Genomic DNA, 25,657 nt, shown 5'->3' on the forward strand with positions numbered 1-25,657 from the left:
GATTTATCGAGGGGTAATTCCCGGGTCGGACCCGGGTTGCCTGCACTATGAATGGTGCAACCCGGGTTTTTCAACCCGGGTTGCACAGAAAACAAGCTGATTGGCTGTCTGCCTGTCTCTGGAGGATGATGTCATCGGTGGGAGCCCGTGGAAGATTCGAGAAGCAGTTATGAGAAATGGTGGATGGTGGAGTGCAGATCAAGCTGAAGCAGAATCGGAGTTTGTTGGAGAATGACGGCCATGATGAAAAGTAATGTGGTAAACAATCACCACCCACTTTTGCATCATCTTTATGCGTCAAAAAAACAGTCACCTTTCAATGACATCACCATTTTTCAGCCAATGAAAACTGCTCTGGTGATGACTCCCACGAATTGCCAGGGCACAGACTTGTGCAGTATGAATGGGGTCAACCCGGGAAATTCCCGGGTCCGAGGTGCAGTATGAATGGTGTTTCTGAGCTGGGACGCTCCGAGCCCCGGCAAAAACCCGGCTTGAAAAACCCGGGATATTGCCGGGGCGGCAGTATGAAAGCGGTATTATAGTACAATACATAAAAATCATATGCAATATTATAAAATTTATAAAAAGGGAGAAATTTCATGGCCCTCATTCAAACCCCTTGGGGCTAAAGTGGCCAATACAAATATCCAATACATCTCCCTTTTTGCCAACTTTTTTTGAAGATCTGCACCTCTAGGGCCTAAAGTGAAATGTTCAATAGCCGTAAACTTGATTTGTTTTGGATCTGAGCTATGTTTCTGACAGAAATGTTGGGATAATGTATGACTCTCTAACTTATGTTTAATGTTTCTAATATGCTCTTGGATCCTCAGTTTCAACACTTGCTTTGTTTTACCCACATATTTCATGCCACAAGTACATTCCATTAGGTATATCACTGATGTAGTATTACAATTCATTAGACTCTTAATCACAAATTTCTTGCTACCATCATAATTCTAAAAAAAAATTGTTGCTGGATTTACATATTGGCACATATTACAATGGCCACATCTAATAAATCCCTGGGTGTCCAAGAAGGTGGAGACAGTTCTAGTTCTCTTCTCCCTCAAGTTTACCGTTTTTCCGAAAAAGTACAACAGGTTTATCTGGTATAATGTTAGTCAAAATGGGATCCCTTTTAAGAATATCTCAGTGTCTAGAGATAACAGTTTAATGTTCTTCTCTTCACAATTGTATTGAGTGATAAATGCTGTTTCTTCTTTTTTATTTTCTTTAGTTGAATAGTTAAGTAGATCCTCCCTATCTATAGTTCCTATATTTTCAATGGCCCCTTCAATCAGTCTAATATCTTTAGGATAACCTCTATCCTTAAATCTTTTTGAGTATAGTTAAGTTGTTTTTGACAGTGTTCATTTTCACTACAATTTCGTTTAATGCGAGAGAACTGAGAAAACAGGATTATACTTTTCCAATTTTTCATATGACTACTTTTGTAATGTAAATAACTGTTTGCATCTACCGTTGTAACATGGTTCCTAGTGGATACTGTATCTCCTGCCTGTAACAATACTAAATCAAGATACTCAACCTTTTTTTCACTGAATGTTGCTATAAATTCTAAATTGAACTCATTGGGACTGCACTTCTCACAACAGGCCCTTTAGAATTTTCACCCCCAGGCCAATGTGGCCCTTAATCTGGCCCTGCAGTCCTCTCCCAACCACCATGCATTTGGAGAATGTGTAGCGCTTAGGGGTGTTCATTTGTGGAACTAAACGAGCGAAATACAATGCCGGGACACGTAGCTTTACATAGCCAGAAAGCCACATTTTACCTAAGCCTAGGTTAGAAATAAATAAATTAAAAAAGACAATGAAAATAAATACAAACACAGTCTTTATTAAATTCTTTTTGTAATTTATTATTGTTCCAGTTATGGTCCAAGATGGCAAACCTATTATAATATTAGTATAATTATATTACATATTTTATAATTAACTTTTTTTTGTACACTGTTATGGGTGACTGTTTTACCTCGTTCATTCCACTTAGTAGTATTCTTTCTTTATTGGAACAGATTGTAGAATTAGCTGAATAATTTCACATATTTCTATTGAGGACATATTTGTTTGTAAATCATAAAATTATCAAATCAGTAATGTTAATAAATTTGTTTGCTTGTACATTAATTATCAGTTTCACTGTATATTTAGTCTTTGAACTGAGAATGCAGCAACAATACTGCTATTACATTTTACATTTATCTATAGAGAATATTGATAGTCCCCTACTTAACCATGTGGTATAAATTGCATTAACTGTAACTTCTAACAGAAATATGCTTACTTATTTTTTTTTAAATACTTGTTTTCCAATTCTTTGTGCATACTTATGCTCTCGGAATGAACTGTACTTGTAGTTTGGTACAATGCATCTATCTTTCACAACAATATACAAACATGTATTGTGCACATTTTACTAACTTACAAAGCTAAACATGACCTTTACAAACTGACCTCTTTTTTTTTTTATCTAACTGAGGTAAATAAATGTTTGCATTACCTGACAAAAAATGATGTAATATAAAATTATTCTGATATAAATGGTACAATTTTACTAAGATCTATAGTTATAGCCCAGGGGGTATAATATCTATACACGTAGTGCAGAAAATGTATTCAGTTTTGCAATAATTTAGAACACTGTAAAAGCCACCTACTGAGAAACCAAACAAAGCATATCATATAGAGGTTAAAGATTATCTTGCGATAAAATCTGTATAACTTGACTTGAAAATGGTATTTCTTTCATGCTGCTTCATATATATATTTTAGCAGAATTAGCAAAGTTTTCTTTGGAACTATGAAGTCAGTCTATTGCAGTTTTAATACTTTGTAAGTAATTTAACGAAATATTAAGTAAATTAAATTAAATAACTAAATATTTAACTAACATATTACTTAAATAGATGTCAAAATATCCAAGAGAGCATCTTTAGATTTTCTCAACAAGTAGTTCAGTCCTAACACATGGGAAGCATGACAGACATTTAACTGATTATCATCTGTCTGTCACTAAGATAGAGCAATAGCAAATGTGTATCAATCAGTCCCCATATCATGCAGTTGTAACGGGGCAGATGGTTGGGACCCCAAAAGTAGTGTAAGGAAGGATCCTACAGACCCGGTGGCAAGGTAGAGAGGCGAAGGTCACTCCAGTAGTGTTAGAATAAAGCAAGGAACACAGGGCCATAACTGTAAACTCGTTCTCATTGCTTGTGGCATAAGGCTTTTCCTCAGCAGCAGATAAATAGCTGTAGTGTAGGGAAGTAATACCACAATACCATCAACATGCAATGTTATTCAAAATGTCACAAAACAAATAACATTTTAGGATTTTGGGGATAACAATATTCAAAAATAAATCGACACAACTTAGGTCACTGAATAAATATGCCCTACTTTAAATGTAGGCACTGTGCTTCAGTGAAATGGATTTCACTGGATAGATACTTTAGGAGACAACTGGTTGCTACAAGTCAATTAGTCTATTACACTAAATGCTGTGACAGCAGGTAATAAAAACCTATCAATCATAATACTTTTAGTGCAATTATACAGATCATACTTATCACACAAAAATCAGTAGAGCTGCAACAAGGAGTATTCCAGCTGTTTCGGGTTAGATGCTTTAGAAGAAATGGTTGTAGACTAGGGTCACTTTATCATATACAAAACCCAAGGGGGTAAATTATAATCCACAGGTTTGAGCAAAGTTTCAGCTGACACATGAAGCTTATTTACTTGTATAAGGTGAAATCAGTAATCAACTTGACTGTAATCAACTTATCCATTGAAAGTGCATAAAGCAATGGGGCCAGATGGGATACTTCCAAGGATACTAAAAGAGCTTTAATAGGTGCTGGTAACACCATTAACAGAATTATTCAATTAGTCAGTAGCTGCAGGAATAATTCCAGAGGTCTGGAGAAGAGTAAATATAGTCCCACTGCACAAATGTTGAAGCAAAGAAGAGGCCAGCAACTACAGATCAGTGAGCCTTACCTCAGTAGTAGGGAAGTTGATGGAAACACTCTTAAAAGAAAGAGTTGTAGAATATCTAAAATCCAGTAACTTATAGGATCTCAAACAGCATGGATTTACTGGGGAGAGATCATGTCAAACAATTCTTACTGACTTTTTTGACTGGGTGACTAAAGTAATAGATCAAGGTGGGGCTGTAGATGTACCTTATCTAGATTTTAGTAAGGCTTTTCACACTGTCCCACATCACAGACTGTTAAGTAAACTTGAAAGCTTGGGATTGGATTCAAAGATGGTGGAATGGATAAGATCTTGGTTGCAGGATATAAAACAGATAGTTATAGTAAACGGAGTGCATTCACTCGAGGGAAAGGTTACTAGTGGAGTACCCCAAAGATCTATACTTTGACCAGTGCTTTTTAATATCTTTACTGGAAACATTGCAAATGGTATTGAAGAGAAACTATGCTTTTTTGCAGATGACACAAAGATATGCAACAGGGTAGACACACCAGGAGGGGTAAAACAAATGATTGATGATCTAGGAAGTCTAGAGGAATGGTGAAGAGAGTGGCAACTACAGTTTAATGCCAAAAAATGCAAAATCATGCACTTGGGTCTCAGAAAATATAAATATAGTTTTAAAGACACTATAATGGAATCTGTTGAGGAGGAAAGGGATCTAGAAGTCACTATTTCAGGTGACTTAAAAGCAGGTAAGCAATGTAACAAAGCAATGAGTAAGGCAAGTCATATGCTTGGTTGCATAAGTAGAGGATTCATTAGTAAAAAGAAAGTGTAATAATGCCACTGTATAAGTCAATGGTACAGCCTCATTTAGAATACTGTGTTCAATTCTGGAGGTCATATCTCTAGAAGGATATAAATGCATTAGAGACTGTACACAGCAGTACAACTGAAATGGTGCATGGCCTATAGCACAAAACATACCCGTTTTATGAAAGTATTAAGTATAAAGTAAGCTCGCACCCTCGGTCCTTCCCACATGCACCTGATCTCTCCCCACATGCCCCTCAAGCCTCTACACATGACCCTCACAGGCTCATCAGTCCTGCCCACCTGCCCCACATACCGCCTCACATGCTTCTCATATGCCCATTGGACCTCTATACTGTTACGATTTTGATGCCTTAGTCAGTATTAGCACAGGCTTACCTAGGGCGCGGAGTCTAACGGCCTTCCGGTCTTCACCAAGAACCACATCAAGGTAGTGTGGGCTTAGCTGCCGAAGAACCGCAGGTCGCGGCCCCCAGATTAGCCGTTAATTCCAGGCGTTGTAGGTCTGGAACAGTAACCGGTAGATGCACGGAGGCAATGGGTGCGTGGCAGGATCCAGAGAATAGTTGGTAACACAGCCGGGTCGGTACACAGAAGGTATCAGGTATACGGTGCCAGAGGGAGATCCAGAGAATAGTTGGTAACACAGCCGAGTCGGTACACAGAAGGTATCAGGTATACGGTGCCAGAGGGAGATCCAGAGAATAGTTGGTAACACAGCCGAGTCGGTACACAGAAGGTATCAGGTATGCAGTGCCAGAGGGAGATCCAGAGAATAGTCAGGTCACAGCCAGGTAGGTACACAGGAGTAGGAGGAATAGAGGGGTTAACAGGGAGCAGGTTCACAGGAGTCAGGACACAGGAACTGTAGCCAGGAATAGGAAACACATTGCTCTGACACAGGCAGCGTGTCAGAGCAGGGGAGATATAGGAGTTTGAATTCCCCGCCCAGGAGTCACATGATCAGCAGCAGAGAGAACCCGGAAGTGCGGCAGCGCTAACAGAAGAAGCGCTGAAGAGATGGACACCGCTGTCAGCTCCCGCTGACAGCGCAGCGGAACGGGAACAAGGTAAGTTCCTAACATATACATGCCCCAGATATTCAAACATGCCTTTTTCATACCACTCAGACCGCTCCAAATGCCCGTCTTTGCCACATACCCCTCAGACCTCACATGCATGCCCCTCATATGCCCATTAGACCTCTTCTATATACCAATCCGACCACCCGCGCATGCCCATTAAACCTCCCCCACTTGCCTCTCACACCTCTCCACCTCCCACACTTTTATTTAGTTACAGCTGGAGAACACAGAGGAAGAAGTGAGTGAATGTAGTGCAGGGCACATTGCACTCCTCCTCCTCCACTGACATGATGTGTCACATCTCTGCATTGTGCAGTGGTCACGTGATGCGTAAATCAACTGCTCTTGTTCAGTTTTATTTTCTGTTTTATAACAAAGCAGAGAATAAATTAGATCAGGAGCAGCTGGCTGGAGGCCTCAGGAAAGGCTTGCTGGGCCACTAGTAGCCCACGGCAGCCTGCTGCTCACCACTGATTTATTGTTTCATATTGAAATGGAGCAACATAAATTTAATAAGAACAGCACTACCATGAGCTTGTCCCACAGTGTACACAGTGCACTGAATCAAAGTATATGAGTGAATAAAGCCAATCAGTACAGTCCAAAACAAATTACACATATTATCTGATATAGTGGCATCTTTTTTATATTAATAACACTCTACCTGAACAAGGTGGGGAAATGATTTGAAAGAGGATAAAAAGGTTAAAGGGGGAAATTAATTGTAACAAATGATTTTTTATAGTGCTGCATATGGTCTGTCCAGTCCAGGATTACAGTTCTGTTCAAATATTAAGTATTTTTCTCTATGCAGACAATTTTTATCATGGCACATCATTTGTTTATATGAGTATTACATTATCGTGAATAGAGCTTCTGTTACCGACCTATGTGAGGTTCTGTATAAACAAATTGATAGGTATATATTATTAGCTAGGGCACTAGTTACTTTGTCCAATGTCACCTAAGAGTTTAATTCTTGGATCAAATGAAATGGGAATAACAGAATTTTCCCTAGTAGATCACTTATTTCCTACATTAGTTTGTATAAAAATGCATGTCCTTCGCATGTAAAAAATGAACACGTTGATCACACCCTCCTGCACACCTATCAAGGTTGTCAATATAAAATCAATTTCATTGTTTAGTGGTGCAATAGATTTGGTGACTCATTCTAAAAGACAGTGAATTTTAGTCATTCGTCATTCTTTATTGTAAGGAATTGGCACCATACCAGTTATTCTTAACAGGTGGCACCACTGAACACACAGTAAACACAAATGTTATCAGCTTCTAGCATATTGGCATGATGCAACAATTTGCATTGCTTAATAACACATTTCAGTCATTTTTTTGGAACCAGCAATTAGGGCTTAGGAGTTACACCTTATTGCAGTCTTTATATACTCTTCAATAACAGCCAAGGTTTGCAGGATTAAAGTTTAAATTGCAGCATTATCATGTTTAAAGCCACAGCATTTTATTGTCTTGTGGAGAAAGTATGGCAACAGTGAACCTTTGAGGCTGAGATATGCAATAAAGAATAAACCTTTAAAGTAAGCATATTAAGAAAGGGGATTGGATTTCTCCAGAAGATATCAATATATATATGGGGCCTGAGTCATTAAGGAGAGCAAAGCAAAAAAAAAGGAAGTAACTTTGCACCTTGACAAAACCATGTTGCATTGATGGGGGAGGTAAATTTAAAATGTGGGGACAGATTTATAGTTGAAGTAGGAAATGTCCTAGATCAACTTTAAATTTCAGTGTAAAAATAAAGCTATTAAGTATTTGTGTGCTACATGAACAAGCAGCCAATATTTCCTTACATGCAAAAAAAAATAAACTAGTTTGCACCCCTTGCATTGTAGCATGGTTTGTCCAGGATCAAATTTACTCAGTTTTTGCCTCGCTCTTCTTAATGAGTTAAGCCCATTGTGTTTTAAGGTATAAAACTAAAGTAGACACCCATATCGTTCTGGTGATTGGTATTTCTATCTAATATAAAGAATATATGTTGAACATATTACGCCATATTTGGTTTTTTTTTTCCACATGTAGGATCTCATTAGATGGACTGTGATCATTCTGGAAGTTAAAGGATATTGGTAAAAGATTAGAAGTGGATTGAACAAAATGAATTGATTAATGACTTTCTCCTACCTCTATAATAAATTGTAAAAGGCAATAATACTTTCTATTGTCAATGTAGTGCCAATTGTTGCATATATGTTTGTTAATTAATTTTAGAATTAGTTCATAATTAATTTTAGTAATTTAACCATTGGTCCAGGCAAAGTTCATACATTTAGGTTCGGAGTTGTTAAGCACAAGCACTATTTTGATACATACATCAAATATATTGTGTTTCCTAAATAAGAATACTATAAATTCCATTGATTTAAAAAAAGACAAAATAAAAAGCATGAAGAATTGTGCATTTTAAAAAATATGCATGTGTTCTATTTATAGTAATGTGCATATTTTTTTTCTAATTTGCAATAGTCCATTTAATTACATCAAAAGTTAAAATAATAATTAATAACAGTTTAAAACTTTAAAATAATATATATTATTAAATACACTTTTCTTTGATAAAAAGAAGTATGCAATACCTAGCTTTATGTCATTAGAATGACAGATATTATTAAATGTAAGTATTGCATGTGTGAGTAACACAAACATTACAGCTAATAATCATCAAACATATCTAATATGGCAAAAAAAGAGATAACTTAGTTAAAAATGAGTAGTTGCATCTAAAAGATATTGGAAATTGACTATCAATATATTTCAGCATCTTTCAATATAGATATGCTATTGATACAATCTTTAGCTGCACAATATGCCAATGAAAAGGTGCCACAATGAAGAAAAAAGAAAATTTGCACCTTGGCAAAAGCATTTTGCACTGCAGAGGAGAGGGGTGATCAAATGTAAAATTTGTGGATAAATTTAGAGTTGAGAGGGGGCATTTTCTCTTTCCCTGCATGCAAAAAAATGAATGTGTTTATACTAGAGATGAGCGCACTCGGATTTCGTGAATCCGAGCCCACCCGAACGTTTCCGATCCGAGCCGGATCCGAGACAGATCCGGGTATTGGCGCCAAATGAAAACCTGAAACCGAGGCTCGGAGTCATAATCCCGTTGTCGGATCTCGCGATACTCGGATCCTATAAATTCCCCGCTAGTCGCCGCCATCTTCACTCGGGCATTGATCAGGGTAGAGGGAGGGTGTGTTAGGTGGTCCTCTGTCCTGGTAGATTTTGTGCTGTGCTGTTTAGTTCTGTGCTGTGCTGTGCTGTGCTGTGTTCTGCAGTATCAGTCCAGTGGTGCTGTGTGCTGTGCTCTGTCAATTTTGAGTTCAGTGGTGCTGCTGGGTCCTGTGCTGTGTCCTGTTCAGTCCAGTGGTGCTGTGTCCTGTGCTCTGTCCTTCTAAGGGCATAGTTTTTTCCCCATTATTCCCCATTTTCAAAAAAATTAAAAAAAAGTTATAAAAAAAAATACAAAACATTTTTTTTAAAAAAAATTAATTACAACAAAATTTGCAAAACCAATCCTGCAGTATAAGTCCATTGGTAATGCAATATTACCAAGTTCACACATTCAGCAGTAAAAGTCCAGTGGTACTGCAATATTACAAAGTTCACACATTCTGCAGTATCAGTCCAGTGGTGCTGTGTCCTGTGCTCTGTCCTTTTGAGTTCAGTGGTGCTGCTGGGTCCTGTGCTGTGTCCTGTTCAGTCCAGTCGTGTTGTATCCTGTGCTCTGTCCTTCTAAGGGCATAGTTTTTTCCCCATTATTCCCCATTTTCAAAAAAATTTAAAAAAAGTTATAAAAAAAAATACAAAAAAAAAATTAAAAAAAAAATTAATTACAACAAAATTTGCCAAACCAATCCTGCAGTATGAGTCCATTGATACTGCAATATTACCAAGTTCACACATTCAGCAGTAAAAGTCCAGTGGTACTGCAATATTACAAAGTTCACACATTCTGCAGTATCAGTCCAGTGGTGCTGTGTCCTGTGTTCTGTCCTTCTGAGTTCAGTGGTGCTGCTGGGTCCTGTGCTGTGTCCTGTTCAGTCCAGTGGTGCTGTGTCCTGTGCTCCGTGCTTCTAAGGGCATAGTTATTTCCCCATTATTCCCAGGTTTTTAAAAAATCAAAAAAACTTATAAAAAAAAATACAAAAAAAAAATTAAAAAAAAAAGTAATTATAACAAAATTTGCAAAATATATACAGCAGTATAAGTCCATTGGTACTGCAATATTACCAAGTTCAGACATTCTGCAGTATCTTGTGCTACATATAATGGAGACCAAAAATTTGGAGGATAAAGAAGGGAAAGATCAAGACCCACTTCCTCCTAATGCTGAAGCTGCTGCCACTAGTCATGACATAGATGATGAAATGCCATCAACGTCGTCTTCCAAGCCCGATGCCCAATCTCCTAGTACAGGGCATGTAAAATCCAAAAAGCCCAAGTTAAGTAAAAGTAGCAAAAAGAGAAACTTAAAATCATCTGCGGAGAAACGTAAAGTTGCCAATATGCCATTTAAGACACGCAGTGGCAAGGAACGGATTAGCCCCTGGCCCGTGCTCATGACTAGTGGTTCAGCTTCAACCAAGGAACTAAGTCCTCCTCCTCCCCCCCCTACAAAAAATTTAAGAGAGTTATGCTTTCAGCAACAACACAGCAAAGAACTCTGCCTTCTAAAGAGACATTATCACAAATCCCCAAGGCAAATCCAAGGGTGTTGGTGGTTGTCAAGCCTGACCTTCCCATCACTGTACGGGAAGAGGTGTCTCGGGAGGAGGCTATTGATGTAGCTGGCGGTGTGGAGGAACTTGATGATGATGATGCTGATGTGGTTATTGTAAATGAGGCAGCAGTGGGGGAAACAGCTGATGTCCATGGGATTAAAAAGCCCATTGTCATGCCGGGTCACAAGACCAAAAAATGCACCTCTTCGTTCTGGAGTTATTTCTATCCCAATCCGGACAACAATTGTATTGCCATATGTAGCTTATGTAAAGCTCAAATAAGCAGGGGTAAGGATCTTGCCCACCTAGGGACATCCTCCCTTATACGTCACCTAAATAACCTTCATAGTTCAGTGGTTAGTTCAGGAACTGGGGCTAGGACCGTCATCGGTACAGGGACACCTAAATCCCGTGGTCCAGTTGGATACACACCAGCAACACCCTCCTCGTCAACTTCCTCCACGATCTCCATCAGATTCAGTCCTGCAGCCGAAGTCAGCAGCCAGACTGAGTCCTCTTCAATACGGGATTCATCCGAGGAATCCTGCAGCGGTAGACCTACTACTGCCACTGCTGCTGTTGCTGCTGTTAGTCGGTCATCTTCCCAGAGGGGAAGTCGTAAGACCGCTAAGTCTTTCACAAAACAATTGACCGTCCAACAGTCGTTTGCCATGACCACAAAATACGATAGTAGTCACCCTATTGCAAAGCGTATAACTGCGGCTGTAACTGCTATATTGGTGTTAGACGTGCACCCGGTATCTGTCATCAGTGGAGTGGGATTTAGAGGGTTGATGGAGGTATTGTGTCCCCGGTACCAAATCCCATCGAGATTCCACTTCACTAGGCAGGCGATACCAAAAATGTACAGAGAAGTACGATCAAGTGTCCTCAGTGCTCTAAAAAATGCATTTGTTGTACCCACTGTCCACTTAACCATGGACATGTGGACAAGTGGTTCTGGGCAAACGAAGGACTATATGACTGTGACAGCCCACTGGGTAGATGCATCCCCTACCGCAGCAACAGCAACAGCAGCATCAGTAGCAGCATCTACAAAACGGCTGCTCGTGCAAAGGCAGGCAACATTGTGTATTACAGGCTTTAATAAGAGGCACAACGCTGACAACATATTAGAGAAACTGAGGGAAATTATCTCCCAGTGGCTTACCCCACTTAGACTCTCATGGGGATTTGTGGTGTCAGACAATGCCAGTAACATTGTGCGGGCATTAAATATGGGCAATTTCCAGCACGTCCCATGTTTTGCCCACACCATTAATTTGGTGGTGCAGCATTACCTCAAGAGTGACGGGGGTGTGCAGTAAAATGCTTGCGGTGGCGCGCAAAATTGCTGGACACTTTCGGCATTCAGCCAGTGCCTACCGCAGACTAGAGGCACATCAAAAAATCATGAACCTGCCCTGCCATCACCTCAGACAAGAGGTTGTGACGCGCTGGAACTCCACCCTCTATATGCTGCAGAGGATGGAGGAGCAGCAAAAGGCCATTCAGGCCTACACCGCCACCTAGGCAAAGGAGTGGGGATGCGCCTGAGTCAAGCGCAGTGGAGACTGATTTCTGTGTTGTGCAAGGTTCTCCAGCCGTTTGAACTTGCCACACGAGAAGTCAGTTCCGACACTGCCAGCTTGAGTCAGGTCATTCCCCTGGTCAGGCTGTTGCAGAAGCAGCTGGAGAAATTGAGGGAGGAGCTGGTAAACCATTGCGATTCCACCAAGCATGTAGCTCTTGTGGATGTAGCCCTTCGTACGCTTTGCCAGGATCAGAGGGTGGTCACTCTTTTAAAGTCAGAGGAATACATTCTGGCCACCGTGCTCGATCCTCGGTTTAAAGCGTATGTTGTGTCTCTGTTTCCGGCGGACACAAGTCTACAGCGGTGCAAAGACCTGCTGGTCAGGAGATTGTCCTCTGAAGAGGACCGTGACATGCCAACAGCTCCACCCTCATTTTCTTCCACATCTATGGCTGTGAGGAAAAAGCTCAGTTTTCCTAAAAGACCCGCTGGCGGGGATGCTGATAACATCTGGTCTGGACTGAAGGACCTGCCAACCATTGCAGACATGTCTACTGTCGCTGCATTGGATGCTGTCACAATTGAAAAAATGGTGGAGGATTATTTTGCTGACACCATCCAAATAGACATGTCAGACAGTCCATATTTTTACTGGCAGGAAAAAAAGGCAGTTTGGAAGCCCCTGTACAAACTAGCTCTATTTTACCTGAGTTGTCCCCCCTTCAGTGTGTACTCGGAAAGAGTTTTTAGTGCAGCAGGGAACCAGGCCAGTGAGCGGCGAAGGAGGTTGCTTCCTCACAACGTTGAAAAAATGATGTTTATAAAAATGAATAATCAATTCCTCAATGAAGTACAGGACTGCCCTCCAGATAGTACAGAGGGACCTGTGGTTGTGGAGTCTAGCGGGGACGAATTGATAATGTGTGAGGAGGAGGAAGTACACACTGTAGGGGGAGAGGAATCAGAGGTTGAGGATGAGAACGACATCTTTCCTCAGTAGAGCCTGTTTAGTTTGTACAGGGAAAGATGAATTGTTTTTTTGGTGTGGGGGCCCAAACAAACCAATCATTTCAGCCACAGTTGTTTGGTAGTCCCTGTCGCTGAAATGATTGGTTTGTTAAAGTGTGCATGTCCTATTTCAACAACATAAGGGTGGGTGGGAGGGCCCAAGGACAATTCCATCTTGCAACTCTTTTTTTGGCATTATGTGACCATTCAACAGTCGTTTGCCATGTTCAAAAAGTAAAACAAAATGTCAACAAATTCAAAAAATTAAACCAAAAGTAAAATGCCCTGTCATAATTTAAAACAAGAGGTATTGACGTGCTAGAACTACTGTAGTGTTTATATGTTATAAACACTACACTTGGAAGTTGGAGGAGGTATTGTGGGCCCGGTACCAAATTTAGTACCGGGGCCACTCCACTATGCAGTCCAGATAGAGGTGTATCAGATATTAAACAAAGTTGACTATTGCTGCAAAATTTTTAAATAATATTGTGGGGAATACTACACTATGCAGTCCATAAACTTTTTTGGTAGAATTCAGACCCGTGGAGGGTTTTTTAATTATATTGTGGCCCCGGTAAAAAATTGTGTATCGGGGCCACCCCACTACGCAGTCAAGAAACTTTTTTTTTGGAATTCAGACCCGTGGAGGTTTTTTTAATTATATTGTAGGGACCACTCCTCTACGCAGTCCAGGTACAATTTTTGGTGTAATTAAGAGCAGTCAATGCCGGTTTTCTTATTATATTGTAGGGACCACTCCTCTACGCAGTCCAGGTACAATTTTTGGTGTAATTAAGAGCAGTTGATGGTTTTCTTATTATATTGTGGTGACCACTCCTCTACGCAGTCCAGGTACAATTTTTGGTGTAATTAAGACCAGTTGATGGTTTTCTTATTATATTGTGGTGACCACTCCTCTACGCAGTCCAGATACAATTTTTGGTGTAATTAAGACCAGTTGATGCCGGTTTTCTTAATATATTGTGGGGACCACTCCTCTACGCAGTCCAGGTACAATTTTTGGTGTAATTAAGACCAGTTGATGGTTTTCTTATTATATTGTAGGGAACACTCCTCTATGCAGTCCAGATACAATTTTTGGTGTAATTAAGACCAGTTGATGCCGGTTTTATTATTATATTGTGGTGACCACTACTCTACGCAGTCCAGGTACAATTTTTGGTGTAATTAAGACCAGTTGATGCCGGTTTTCTTATTATATTGTGGGGACCACTCCTCTACGCAGTCCAGATACAATTTTTGGTGTAATTAAGACCAGTTGATGCCGGTTTTCTTATTATATTGTGGGGGCCACTCCTCTACGCAGTCCAGGTTCAATTTTTGGTGTGCTTCAGACCATTTGAGGGTTTTTAAATTATATTGTGGTGACCACTCCTCTATGCAGTCCAGGTACAATTTTTGGTGTAATTAAGAGCAGTTGATGGTTTTTCTTATTATATTGTGGTGACCACTCCTCTACGCAGTCCAGGTACAATTTTTGGTGGGATTCAGACCATTTGAGGGTTTTTAAATAATATTGTGGTGACCAATCCTCTACGCAGTCCAGGTACAATTTTTGGTGTAATTAAGAGCAGTTGATGGTTTTCATATTATATTGTGGTGACCACTCCTCTACGCAGTCCAGGTACAATTTTTGGTGGGATTCAGACCATTTGAGGGTTTTTTAATTATATTGTGGTGACCACTCCTCTACGCAGTCCAGGTACAATTTTTGGTGTAATTAAGAGCAGTTGATGGTTTTCATATTATATTGTGGTGACCACTCCTCTACGCAGTCCAGATACAATTTTTGGTGTAATTAAGACCAGTTGATGCCGGTTTTCTTATTATATTGTGGGGACCACTCCTCTACGCAGTCCAGGTACAATTTTGGTGTAATTGAGACCAGTTAATGGTTTTCTTATTATATTGTAGGGACCACTCCTCTAGGCAGTCCAGATACAATTTTTGGTGTAATTAAGACCAGTTGATGCCGGTTTTATTATTATATTGTGGTGACCACTCCTCTACGCAGTCCAGGTACAATTTTTGGTGTAATTAAGACCAGTTGATACCGGTTTTCTTATTATATTGTGGGGACCACTCCTCTACGCAGTCCAGATACAATTTTTGGTGTAATTAAGACCAGTTGATGCCGGTTTTCTTATTATATTGTGGTGACCACTCCTCTACGCAGTCCAGGTTCAATTTTTGGTGTGCTTCAGACCATTTGAGGGTTTTTAAATTATATTGTGGTGACCACTCCTCTACGCAGTCCAGGTACAATTTTTGGTGTAATTAAGAGCAGTTGATGGTTTTCTTATTATATTGTGGTGACCACTCCTCTACGCAGTCCAGGTACAATTTTTGGTGTAATTAAGACCAGTTGATGGTTTTCTTATTATATTGTAGGGACCACTCCTCTACGCAGTGCAGATACAATTTTTGGTATAATTAAGACCAGTTGATGCCGGTTTTCTTATTATATTGTGGTGACCACTCCTCTACGCAGTCCAGGTACAATTTTTGGTGTAATTAAGAGTAGTTGATGGTTTTCTTATTATATTGTGGTGACCACTCCTCTACGCAGTCCAGGTACAATTTTTGGTGTAATTAAGACCAGTTGATGGTTTTCTTATTATATTGTAGGGACCACTCCTCTACGCAGTCCAGATACAATTTTTGGTGTAATTAAGACCAGTTGATGCCGGTTTTATTATTATATTGTGGTGACCACTCCTCTACGCAGTCCAGGTACAATTTTTGGTGTAATTAAGACAAGTTGATGGTTTTCTTATTATATTGTAGGGACCACTCCTCTACGCAGTCCAGATATAATTTTTGGTGTAATTAAGACCAGTTGATGCCGGTTTTCTTAATATATTGTGGGGACCACTCCTCTACGCAGTCCAGGTACAATTTTTGGTGTAATTAAGACCAGTTGATGGTTTTCTTATTATATTGTAGGGACCACTCCTCTACGCAGTCCAGATACAATTTTTGGTGTAATTAAGACCAGTTGATGCCGGTTTTATTATTATATTGTGGTGACCACTCCTCTACGCAGTCCAGGTACAATTTTTGGTGTAATTAAGACCAGTTGATGCCGGTTTTCTTATTATATTGTGGTGACCACTCCTCTACGCAGTCCAGGTTCAATTTTTGGCTGTGCTTCAGACCATTTGAGGGTTTTTAAATTATATTGTGGTGACCACTCCTCTACGCAGTCCAGGTACAAATTTTGGTGTAATTAAGAGCAGTTGATGGTTTTCTTATTATATTGTGGTGACCACTCCTCTACGCAGTCCAGGTACAATTTTTGGTGTAATTAAGACCAGTTGATGGTTTTCTTATTATATTGTAGGGACCACTCCTCTATGCAGTCCAGGTACAATTTTTGGTGGGATTCAGACCATTTGAGGGTTTTTAAATTATATTGTGGTGACCACTCCTCTACGCAGTCCAGGTATAAATTTTGGTGTAATTAAGAGCAGTTGATGGTTTTCTTATTATATTGTGGTGACCACTCCTCTACGCAGTCCAGGTACAATTTTTGGTGTAATTAAGACCAGTTGATGGTTTTCTTATTATATTGTAGGGACCACTCCTCTACGCAGTCCAGATACAATTTTTGGTATAATTAAGACCAGTTGATGCCGGTTTTCTTATTATATTGTGGGGACCACTCCTCTACGCAGTCCAGGTACAATTTTTGGTGGGATTCAGACCATTTGAGGGTTTTTAAATTATATTGTGGTGACCACTCCTCTACGCCGTCCAGGTACAATTTTTGGTGTAATTAAGAGCAGTTGATGGTTTTCTTATTATATTGTGGTGACCACTCCTCTAAGCAGTCCAGGTACAATTTTTGATGTAATTAAGACCAGTTGATGCGGGTTTTCTTTTTATATTGTAGGGACCACTCCTCTATGCAGTCCAAGTACAATTTTTGGTGGATTCAGACCATTTGAGGGTTTTTAAATTATATTGTGGTGACCACTCCTCTACGCAGTCCAGGTACAATTTTTGGTGTAATTAAGACCAGTTGATGGTTTTCTTATTATATTGTAGGGACCACTCCTCTACGCAGTCCAGATACAGTTTTTTGGTGTAATTAAGACCAGTTGATGCCGTTTTTCTTATTATATTGTGGGGACCACTCCTCTACGCAGTCCAGGTACAATTTTTGGTGTAATTAAGACCAGTTAATGGTTTTCTTATTATATTGTAGGGACCACTCCTCTACGCAGTCCAGATACAATTTTTGGTGTAATTAAGACCAGTTGATGCCGTTTATTATTATATTGTGGTGACCACTCCTCTACGCAGTCCAGGTACAATTTTTGGTGTAATTAAGACCAGTTGATACCGGTTTTCTTATTATATTGTGGGGACCACTCCTCTACGCAGTCCAGATACAATTTTTGGTGTAATTAAGACCAGTTGATGCCGTTTTCTTATTATATTGTGGTGACCACTCCTCTACGCAGTCAGTTCAATTTTTGGTGTGCTTCAGACCATTTGAGGGTTTTTTAAATTATATTGTGGTGACCACTCCTCTACGCAGTCCAGGTACAATTTTTGGTGTAATTAAGAGCAGTTGATGGTTTTCTTATTATATTGTGGTGACCACTCCTCTACGCAGTCCAGGTACAATTTTTGGTGTAATTAAGACCAGTTGATGGTTTTCTTATTATATTGCAGGGACCACTCCTCTACGCAGTGCAGATACAATTTTTGGTATAATTAAGACCAGTTGATGCCGGTTTTCTTATTATATTGTGGTGACCACTACTCTATGCAGTCCAGGTACAATTTTGGTGTAATTAAGAGTAGTTGATGTTTTTAATTATATTGTGGTGAAAACTCCTCTACGCAGTCCAGGTACAATTTTTGGTGTAATTAAGACAAGTTGATGGTTTTCTTATTATATTGTAGGGACCACTCCTCTACGCAGTCCAGATATAATTTTTGGTGTAATTAAGACCAGTTGGATGCCGGTTTTCTTAATATATTGTGGGGACCACTCCTCTACGCAGTCCAGGTACAATTTTTGGTTGTAATTAAGACAGTTGATGGTTTTCTTATTATATTGTAGGGACCACTCTCTACGCAGTCCAGATACAATTTTTGGTGTAATTAAGACCAGTTGATGCCGTTTTATTATTATATTGTGGTGACCACTCCTCTACGCAGTCCAGGTACAGTTTTTGGTGTAATTAACAGCAGTTGATGGTTTTCTTATTATATTGTGGTGTCCACTCTCTACGCAGTCCAGATACAATTTTTGGTGTAATTAAGACCAGTTGATGCCGGTTTTCTTATTATATTGTGGGGACCACTCCTCTACGTAGTCCAGGTACAATTTTTGGTGTAATTAAGACCAGTTGATGGTTTTCTTATTATATTGAAGGGACCACTCCTCTACGCAGTCCAGATACAATTTTTGGTGTAATTAAGACCAGTTTGATGCCGGTTTTCTTATTATATTGTGGTGACCACTCCTCTACGCAGTCCAGGTTCAATTTTTGGTGTGCTTCAGACCATTTGAGGGTTTTTTAAATTATATTGTGGTGACCACTCCTCTACGCAGTCCAGTACAAATTTTGGTGTAATTAAGAGCAGTTGATGGTTTTCTTATTATATTGTGGTGACCACTCCTCTACGCAGTCCAGGTACAATTTTTGGTGTAATTAAGACCAGTTGATGGTTTTCTTATTATATTGTAGGGACCACTCCTCTATGCAGTCCAGGTACAATTTTTGGTGGGATTCAGACCATTTGAGGGTTTTTAAATTATATTGTGGTGACCACTCCTCTACGCAGTCCAGGTATAAATTTTGTGTTGTAATTAAGAGCAGTTGATGGTTTTCTTATTATATTGTGGTGACCACTCCTCTACGCAGTCCAGGTACAATTTTTGGTGTAATTAAGACCAGTTGATGGTTTTCTTATTATATTGTAGGGACCACTCCTCTACGCAGTCCAGATACAATTTTTGGTATAATTAAGACCAGTTGATGCCGGTTTTCTTATTATATTGTGGGGACCACTCCTCTACGCAGTCCAGGTACAATTTTTGGTGGGATTCAGACCATTTGAGGGTTTTTAAATTATATTGTGGTGACCACTCCTCTACGCCGTCCAGGTACAATTTTTGTGTGTAATTAAGAGCAGTTGATGGTTTTCTTATTATATTGTGGTGACCACTCCTCTACGCAGTCCAGGTACAATTTTTGGTGTAATTAAGACCAGTTGATGCGGGTTTTCTTTTTATATTGTAGGGACCACTCCTCTATGCAGTCCAAGTACAATTTTTGGTGGGATTCAGACCATGTGAGGGTTTTTAAATTATATTGTGGTGACCACTCCTCTACGCAGTCCAGGTACAATTTTTGGTGTAATTAAGACCAGTTGATGGTTTTCTTATTATATTGTAGGGACCACTCCTCTACGCAGTCCAGATACAGTTTTTGGTGTAATTAAGACCAGTTGATGCCGTTTTTCTTATTATATTGTGGGGACCACTCCTCTACGCAGTCCAGGTACAATTTTTGGTGTAATTAAGACCAGTTAATGGTTTTCTTATTATATTGTAGGGACCACTCCTCTACGCAGTCCAGATACAATTTTTGGTGTAATTAAGACCAGTTGATGCCGGTTTTATTATTATATTGTGGTGACCACTCCTCTACGCAGTCCAGGTACAATTTTTGGTGTAATTAAGACCAGTTGATACCGGTTTTCTTATTATATTGTGGGGACCACTCCTCTACGCAGTCCAGATACAATTTTTGGTGTAATTAAGACCAGTTGATGCCGGTTTTCTTATTATATTGTGGTGACCACTCCTCTACACAGTCCAGGTTCAATTTTTGGTGTGCTTCAGACCATTTGAGGGTTTTTAAATTATATTGTGGTGACCACTCCTCTACGCAGTCCAGGTACAATTTTTGGTGTAATTAAGAGCAGTTGATGGTTTTCTTATTATATTGTGGTGACCACTCCTCTACGCAGTCCAGGTACAATTTTTGGTGTAATTAAGACCAGTTGATGGTTTTCTTATTATATTGTAGGAACCACTCCTCTACGCAGTGCAGATACAATTTTTGGTATAATTAAGACCAGTTGATGCCGGTTTTCTTATTATATTGTGGTGACCACTACTCTACGCAGTCCAGGTACAATTTTTGGTGTAATTAAGAGTAGTTGATGGTTTTTAAATTATATTGTGGTGACCAGTCCTCTACGCAGTCCAGGTACAATTTTTGGTGTAATTAAGACAAGTTGATGGTTTTCTTATTATATTGTAGGGACCACTCCTCTACGCAGTCCAGATATAATTTTTGGTGTAATTAAGACCAGTTGATGCCGGTTTTCTTAATATATTGTGGGGACCACTCCTCTACGCAGTCCAGGTACAATTTTTGGTGTAATTAAGACCAGTTGATGGTTTTCTTATTATATTGTAGGGACCACTCCTCTACGCAGTCCAGATACAATTTTTGGTGTAATTAAGACCAGTTGATGCCGGTTTTATTATTATATTGTGGTGACCACTCCTCTACGCAGTCCAGGTACAATTTTTGGTGTAATTAAGACCAGTTGATGCCGGTTTTCTTATTATATTGTGGTGACCACTCCTCTACGCAGTCCAGGTTCAATTTTTGGTGTGCTTCAGACCATTTGAGGGTTTTTAAATTATATTGTGGTGACCACTCCTCTACGCAGTCCAGGTACAAATTTTGGTGTAATTAAGAGCAGTTGATGGTTTTCTTATTATATTGTGGTGACCACTCCTCTACGCAGTCCAGGTACAATTTTTGGTGTAATTAAGACCAGTTGATGGTTTTCTTATTATATTGTAGGGACCACTCCTCTATGCAGTCCAGGTACAATTTTTGGTGGGATTCAGACCATTTGAGGGTTTTTAAATTATATTGTGGTGACCACTCCTCTACGCAGTCCAGGTATAAATTTTGGTGTAATTAAGAGCAGTTGATGGTTTTCTTATTATATTGTGGTGACCACTCCTCTACGCAGTCCAGGTACAATTTTTGGTGTAATTAAGACCAGTTGATGGTTTTCTTATTATATTGTAGGGACCACTCCTCTACGCAGTCCAGATACAATTTTTGGTATAATTAAGACCAGTTGATGCCGGTTTTCTTATTATATTGTGGGGACCACTCCTCTACGCAGTCCAGGTACAATTTTTGGTGGGATTCAGACCATTTGAGGGTTTTTAAATTATATTGTGGTGACCACTCCTCTACGCCGTCCAGGTACAATTTTTGGTGTAATTAAGAGCAGTTGATGGTTTTCTTATTATATTGTGGTGACCACTCCTCTACGCAGTCCAGGTACAATTTTTGATGTAATTAAGACCAGTTGATGCGGGTTTTCTTTTTATATTGTAGGGACCACTCCTCTATGCAGTCCAAGTACAATTTTTGGTGGGATTCAGACCATTTGAGGGTTTTTAAATTATATTGTGGTGACCACTCCTCTACGCAGTCCAGGTACAATTTTTGGTGTAATTAAGACCAGTTGATGGTTTTCTTATTATATTGTAGGGACCACTCCTCTACGCAGTCCAGATACAGTTTTTGGTGTAATTAAGACCAGTTGATGCCGTTTTTCTTATTATATTGTGGGGACCACTCCTCTACGCAGTCCAGGTACAATTTTTGGTGTAATTAAGACCAGTTAATGGTTTTCTTATTATATTGTAGGGACCACTCCTCTACGCAGTCCAGATACAATTTTTGGTGTAATTAAGACCAGTTGATGCCGGTTTTATTATTATATTGTGGTGACCACTCCTCTACGCAGTCCAGGTACAATTTTTGGTGTAATTAAGACCAGTTGATACCGGTTTTCTTATTATATTGTGGGGACCACTCCTCTACGCAGTCCAGATACAATTTTTGGTGTAATTAAGACCAGTTGATGCCGGTTTTCTTATTATATTGTGGTGACCACTCCTCTACGCAGTCCAGGTTCAATTTTTGGTGTGCTTCAGACCATTTGAGGGTTTTTAAATTATATTGTGGTGACCACTCCTCTACGCAGTCCAGGTACAATTTTTGGTGTAATTAAGAGCAGTTGATGGTTTTCTTATTATATTGTGGTGACCACTCCTCTACGCAGTCCAGGTACAATTTTTGGTGTAATTAAGACCAGTTGATGGTTTTCTTATTATATTGTAGGGACCACTCCTCTACGCAGTGCAGATACAATTTTTGGTATAATTAAGACCAGTTGATGCCGGTTTTCTTATTATATTGTGGTGACCACTTCTCTACGCAGTCCAGGTACAATTTTTGGTGTAATTAAGAGTAGTTGATGGTTTTTAAATTATATTGTGGTGACCACTCCTCTACGCAGTCCAGGTACAATTTTTGGTGTAATTAAGACAAGTTGATGGTTTTCTTATTATATTGTAGGGACCACTCCTCTACGCAGTCCAGATATAATTTTTGGTGTAATTAAGACCAGTTGATGCCGGTTTTCTTAATATATTGTGGGGACCACTCCTCTACGCAGTCCAGGTACAATTTTTGGTGTAATTAAGACCAGTTGATGGTTTTCTTATTATATTGTAGGGACCACTCCTCTACGCAGTCCAGATACAATTTTTGGTGTAATTAAGACCAGTTGATGCCGGTTTTCTTATTATATTGTGGGGACCACTCCTCTACGCAGTCCAGGTTCAATTTTTGGTGTGCTTCAGACCATTTGAGGGTTTTTAAATTATATTGTGGTGACCACTCCTCTACGCAGTCCAGGTACAAATTTTGGTGTAATTAAGAGCAGTTGATGGTTTTCTTATTATATTGTGGTGACCACTCCTCTACGCAGTCCAGGTACAATTTTTGGTGTAATTAAGACCAGTTGATGGTTTTCTTATTATATTGTAGGGACCACTCCTCTATGCAGTCCAGGTACAATTTTTGGTGGGATTCAGACCATTTGAGGGTTTTTAAATTATATTGTGGTGACCACTCCTCTACGCAGTCCAGGTATAAATTTTGGTGTAATTAAGAGCAGTTGATGGTTTTCTTATTATATTGTGGTGACCACTCCTCTACGCAGTCCAGGTACAATTTTTGGTGTAATTAAGACCAGTTGATGGTTTTCTTATTATATTGTAGGGACCACTCCTCTACGCAGTCCAGATACAATTTTTGGTATAATTAAGACCAGTTGATGCCGGTTTTCTTATTATATTGTGGGGACCACTCCTCTACGCAGTCCAGGTACAATTTTTGGTGGGATTCAGACCATTTGAGGGTTTTTAAATTATATTGTGGTGACCACTCCTCTACGCCGTCCAGGTACAATTTTTGGTGTAATTAAGAGCAGTTGATGGTTTTCTTATTATATTGTGGTGACCACTCCTCTACGCAGTCCAGGTACAATTTTTGGTGTAATTAAGACCAGTTGATGCGGGTTTTCTTTTTATATTGTAGGGACCACTCCTCTATGAAGTCCAAGTACAATTTTTGGTGGGATTCAGACCATTTGAGGGTTTTTAAATTATATTGTGGTGACCACTCCTCTACGCAGTCCAGGTACAATTTTTGGTGTAATTAAGACCAGTTGATGGTTTTCTTATTATATTGTAGGGACCACTCCTCTACGCAGTCCAGATACAGTTTTTGGTGTAATTAAGACCAGTTGATGCCGTTTTTCTTATTATATTGTGGGGACCACTCCTCTACGCAGTCCAGGTACAATTTTTGGTGTAATTAAGACCAGTTAATGGTTTTCTTATTATATTGTAGGGACCACTCCTCTACGCAGTCCAGATACAATTTTTGGTGTAATTAAGACCAGTTGATGCCGGTTTTATTATTATATTGTGGTGACCACTCCTCTACGCAGTCCAGGTACAATTTTTGGTGTAATTAAGACCAGTTGATACCGGTTTTCTTATTATATTGTGGGGACCACTCCTCTACGCAGTCCAGATACAATTTTTGGTGTAATTAAGACCAGTTGATGCCGGTTTTCTTATTATATTGTGGTGACCACTCCTCTACGCAGTCCAGGTTCAATTTTTGGTGTGCTTCAGACCATTTGAGGGTTTTTAAATTATATTGTGGTGACCACTCCTCTACGCAGTCCAGGTACAATTTTTGGTGTAATTAAGAGCAGTTGATGGTTTTCTTATTATATTGTGGTGACCACTCCTCTACGCAGTCCAGGTACAATTTTTGGTGTAATTAAGACCAGTTGATGGTTTTCTTATTATATTGTAGGGACCACTCCTCTACGCAGTGCAGATACAATTTTTGGTATAATTAAGACCAGTTGATGCCGGTTTTCTTATTATATTGTGGTGACCACTTCTCTACGCAGTCCAGGTACAATTTTTGGTGTAATTAAGAGTAGTTGATGGTTTTTAAATTATATTGTGGTGACCACTCCTCTACGCAGTCCAGGTACAATTTTTGGTGTAATTAAGACAAGTTGATGGTTTTCTTATTATATTGTAGGGACCACTCCTCTACGCAGTCCAGATATAATTTTTGGTGTAATTAAGACCAGTTGATGCCGGTTTTCTTAATATATTGTGGGGACCACTCCTCTACGCAGTCCAGGTACAATTTTTGGTGTAATTAAGACCAGTTGATGGTTTTCTTATTATATTGTAGGGACCACTCCTCTACGCAGTCCAGATACAATTTTTGGTGTAATTAAGACCAGTTGATGCCGGTTTTCTTATTATATTGTGGTGACCACTCCTCTACGCAGTCCAGGTTCAATTTTTGGTGTGCTTCAGACCATTTGAGGGTTTTTAAATTATATTGTGGTGACCACTCCTCTACGCAGTCCAGGTACAAATTTTGGTGTAATTAAGAGCAGTTGATGGTTTTCTTATTATATTGTGGTGACCACTCCTCTACGCAGTCCAGGTACAATTTTTGGTGTAATTAAGACCAGTTGATGGTTTTCTTATTATATTGTAGGGACCACTCCTCTATGCAGTCCAGGTACAATTTTTGGTGGGATTCAGACCATTTGAGGGTTTTTAAATTATATTGTGGTGACCACTCCTCTACGCAGTCCAGGTATAAATTTTGGTGTAATTAAGACCAGTTAATGGTTTTCTTATTATATTGTAGGGACCACTCCTCTACGCAGTCCAGATACAATTTTTGGTGTAATTAAGACCAGTTGATGCCGGTTTTATTATTATATTGTGGTGACCACTCCTCTACGCAGTCCAGGTACAATTTTTGGTGTAATTAAGACCAGTTGATACCGGTTTTCTTATTATATTGTGGGGACCACTCCTCTACGCAGTCCAGATACAATTTTTGGTGTAATTAAGACCAGTTGATGCCGGTTTTCTTATTATATTGTGGTGACCACTCCTCTACGCAGTCCAGGTTCAATTTTTGGTGTGCTTCAGACCATTTGAGGGTTTTTAAATTATATTGT

The sequence above is a fragment of the Mixophyes fleayi genome, chromosome 3 (assembly GCF_038048845.1).
Source record: "Mixophyes fleayi isolate aMixFle1 chromosome 3, aMixFle1.hap1, whole genome shotgun sequence".
Classification (NCBI taxonomy): domain Eukaryota; kingdom Metazoa; phylum Chordata; class Amphibia; order Anura; family Limnodynastidae; genus Mixophyes; species Mixophyes fleayi.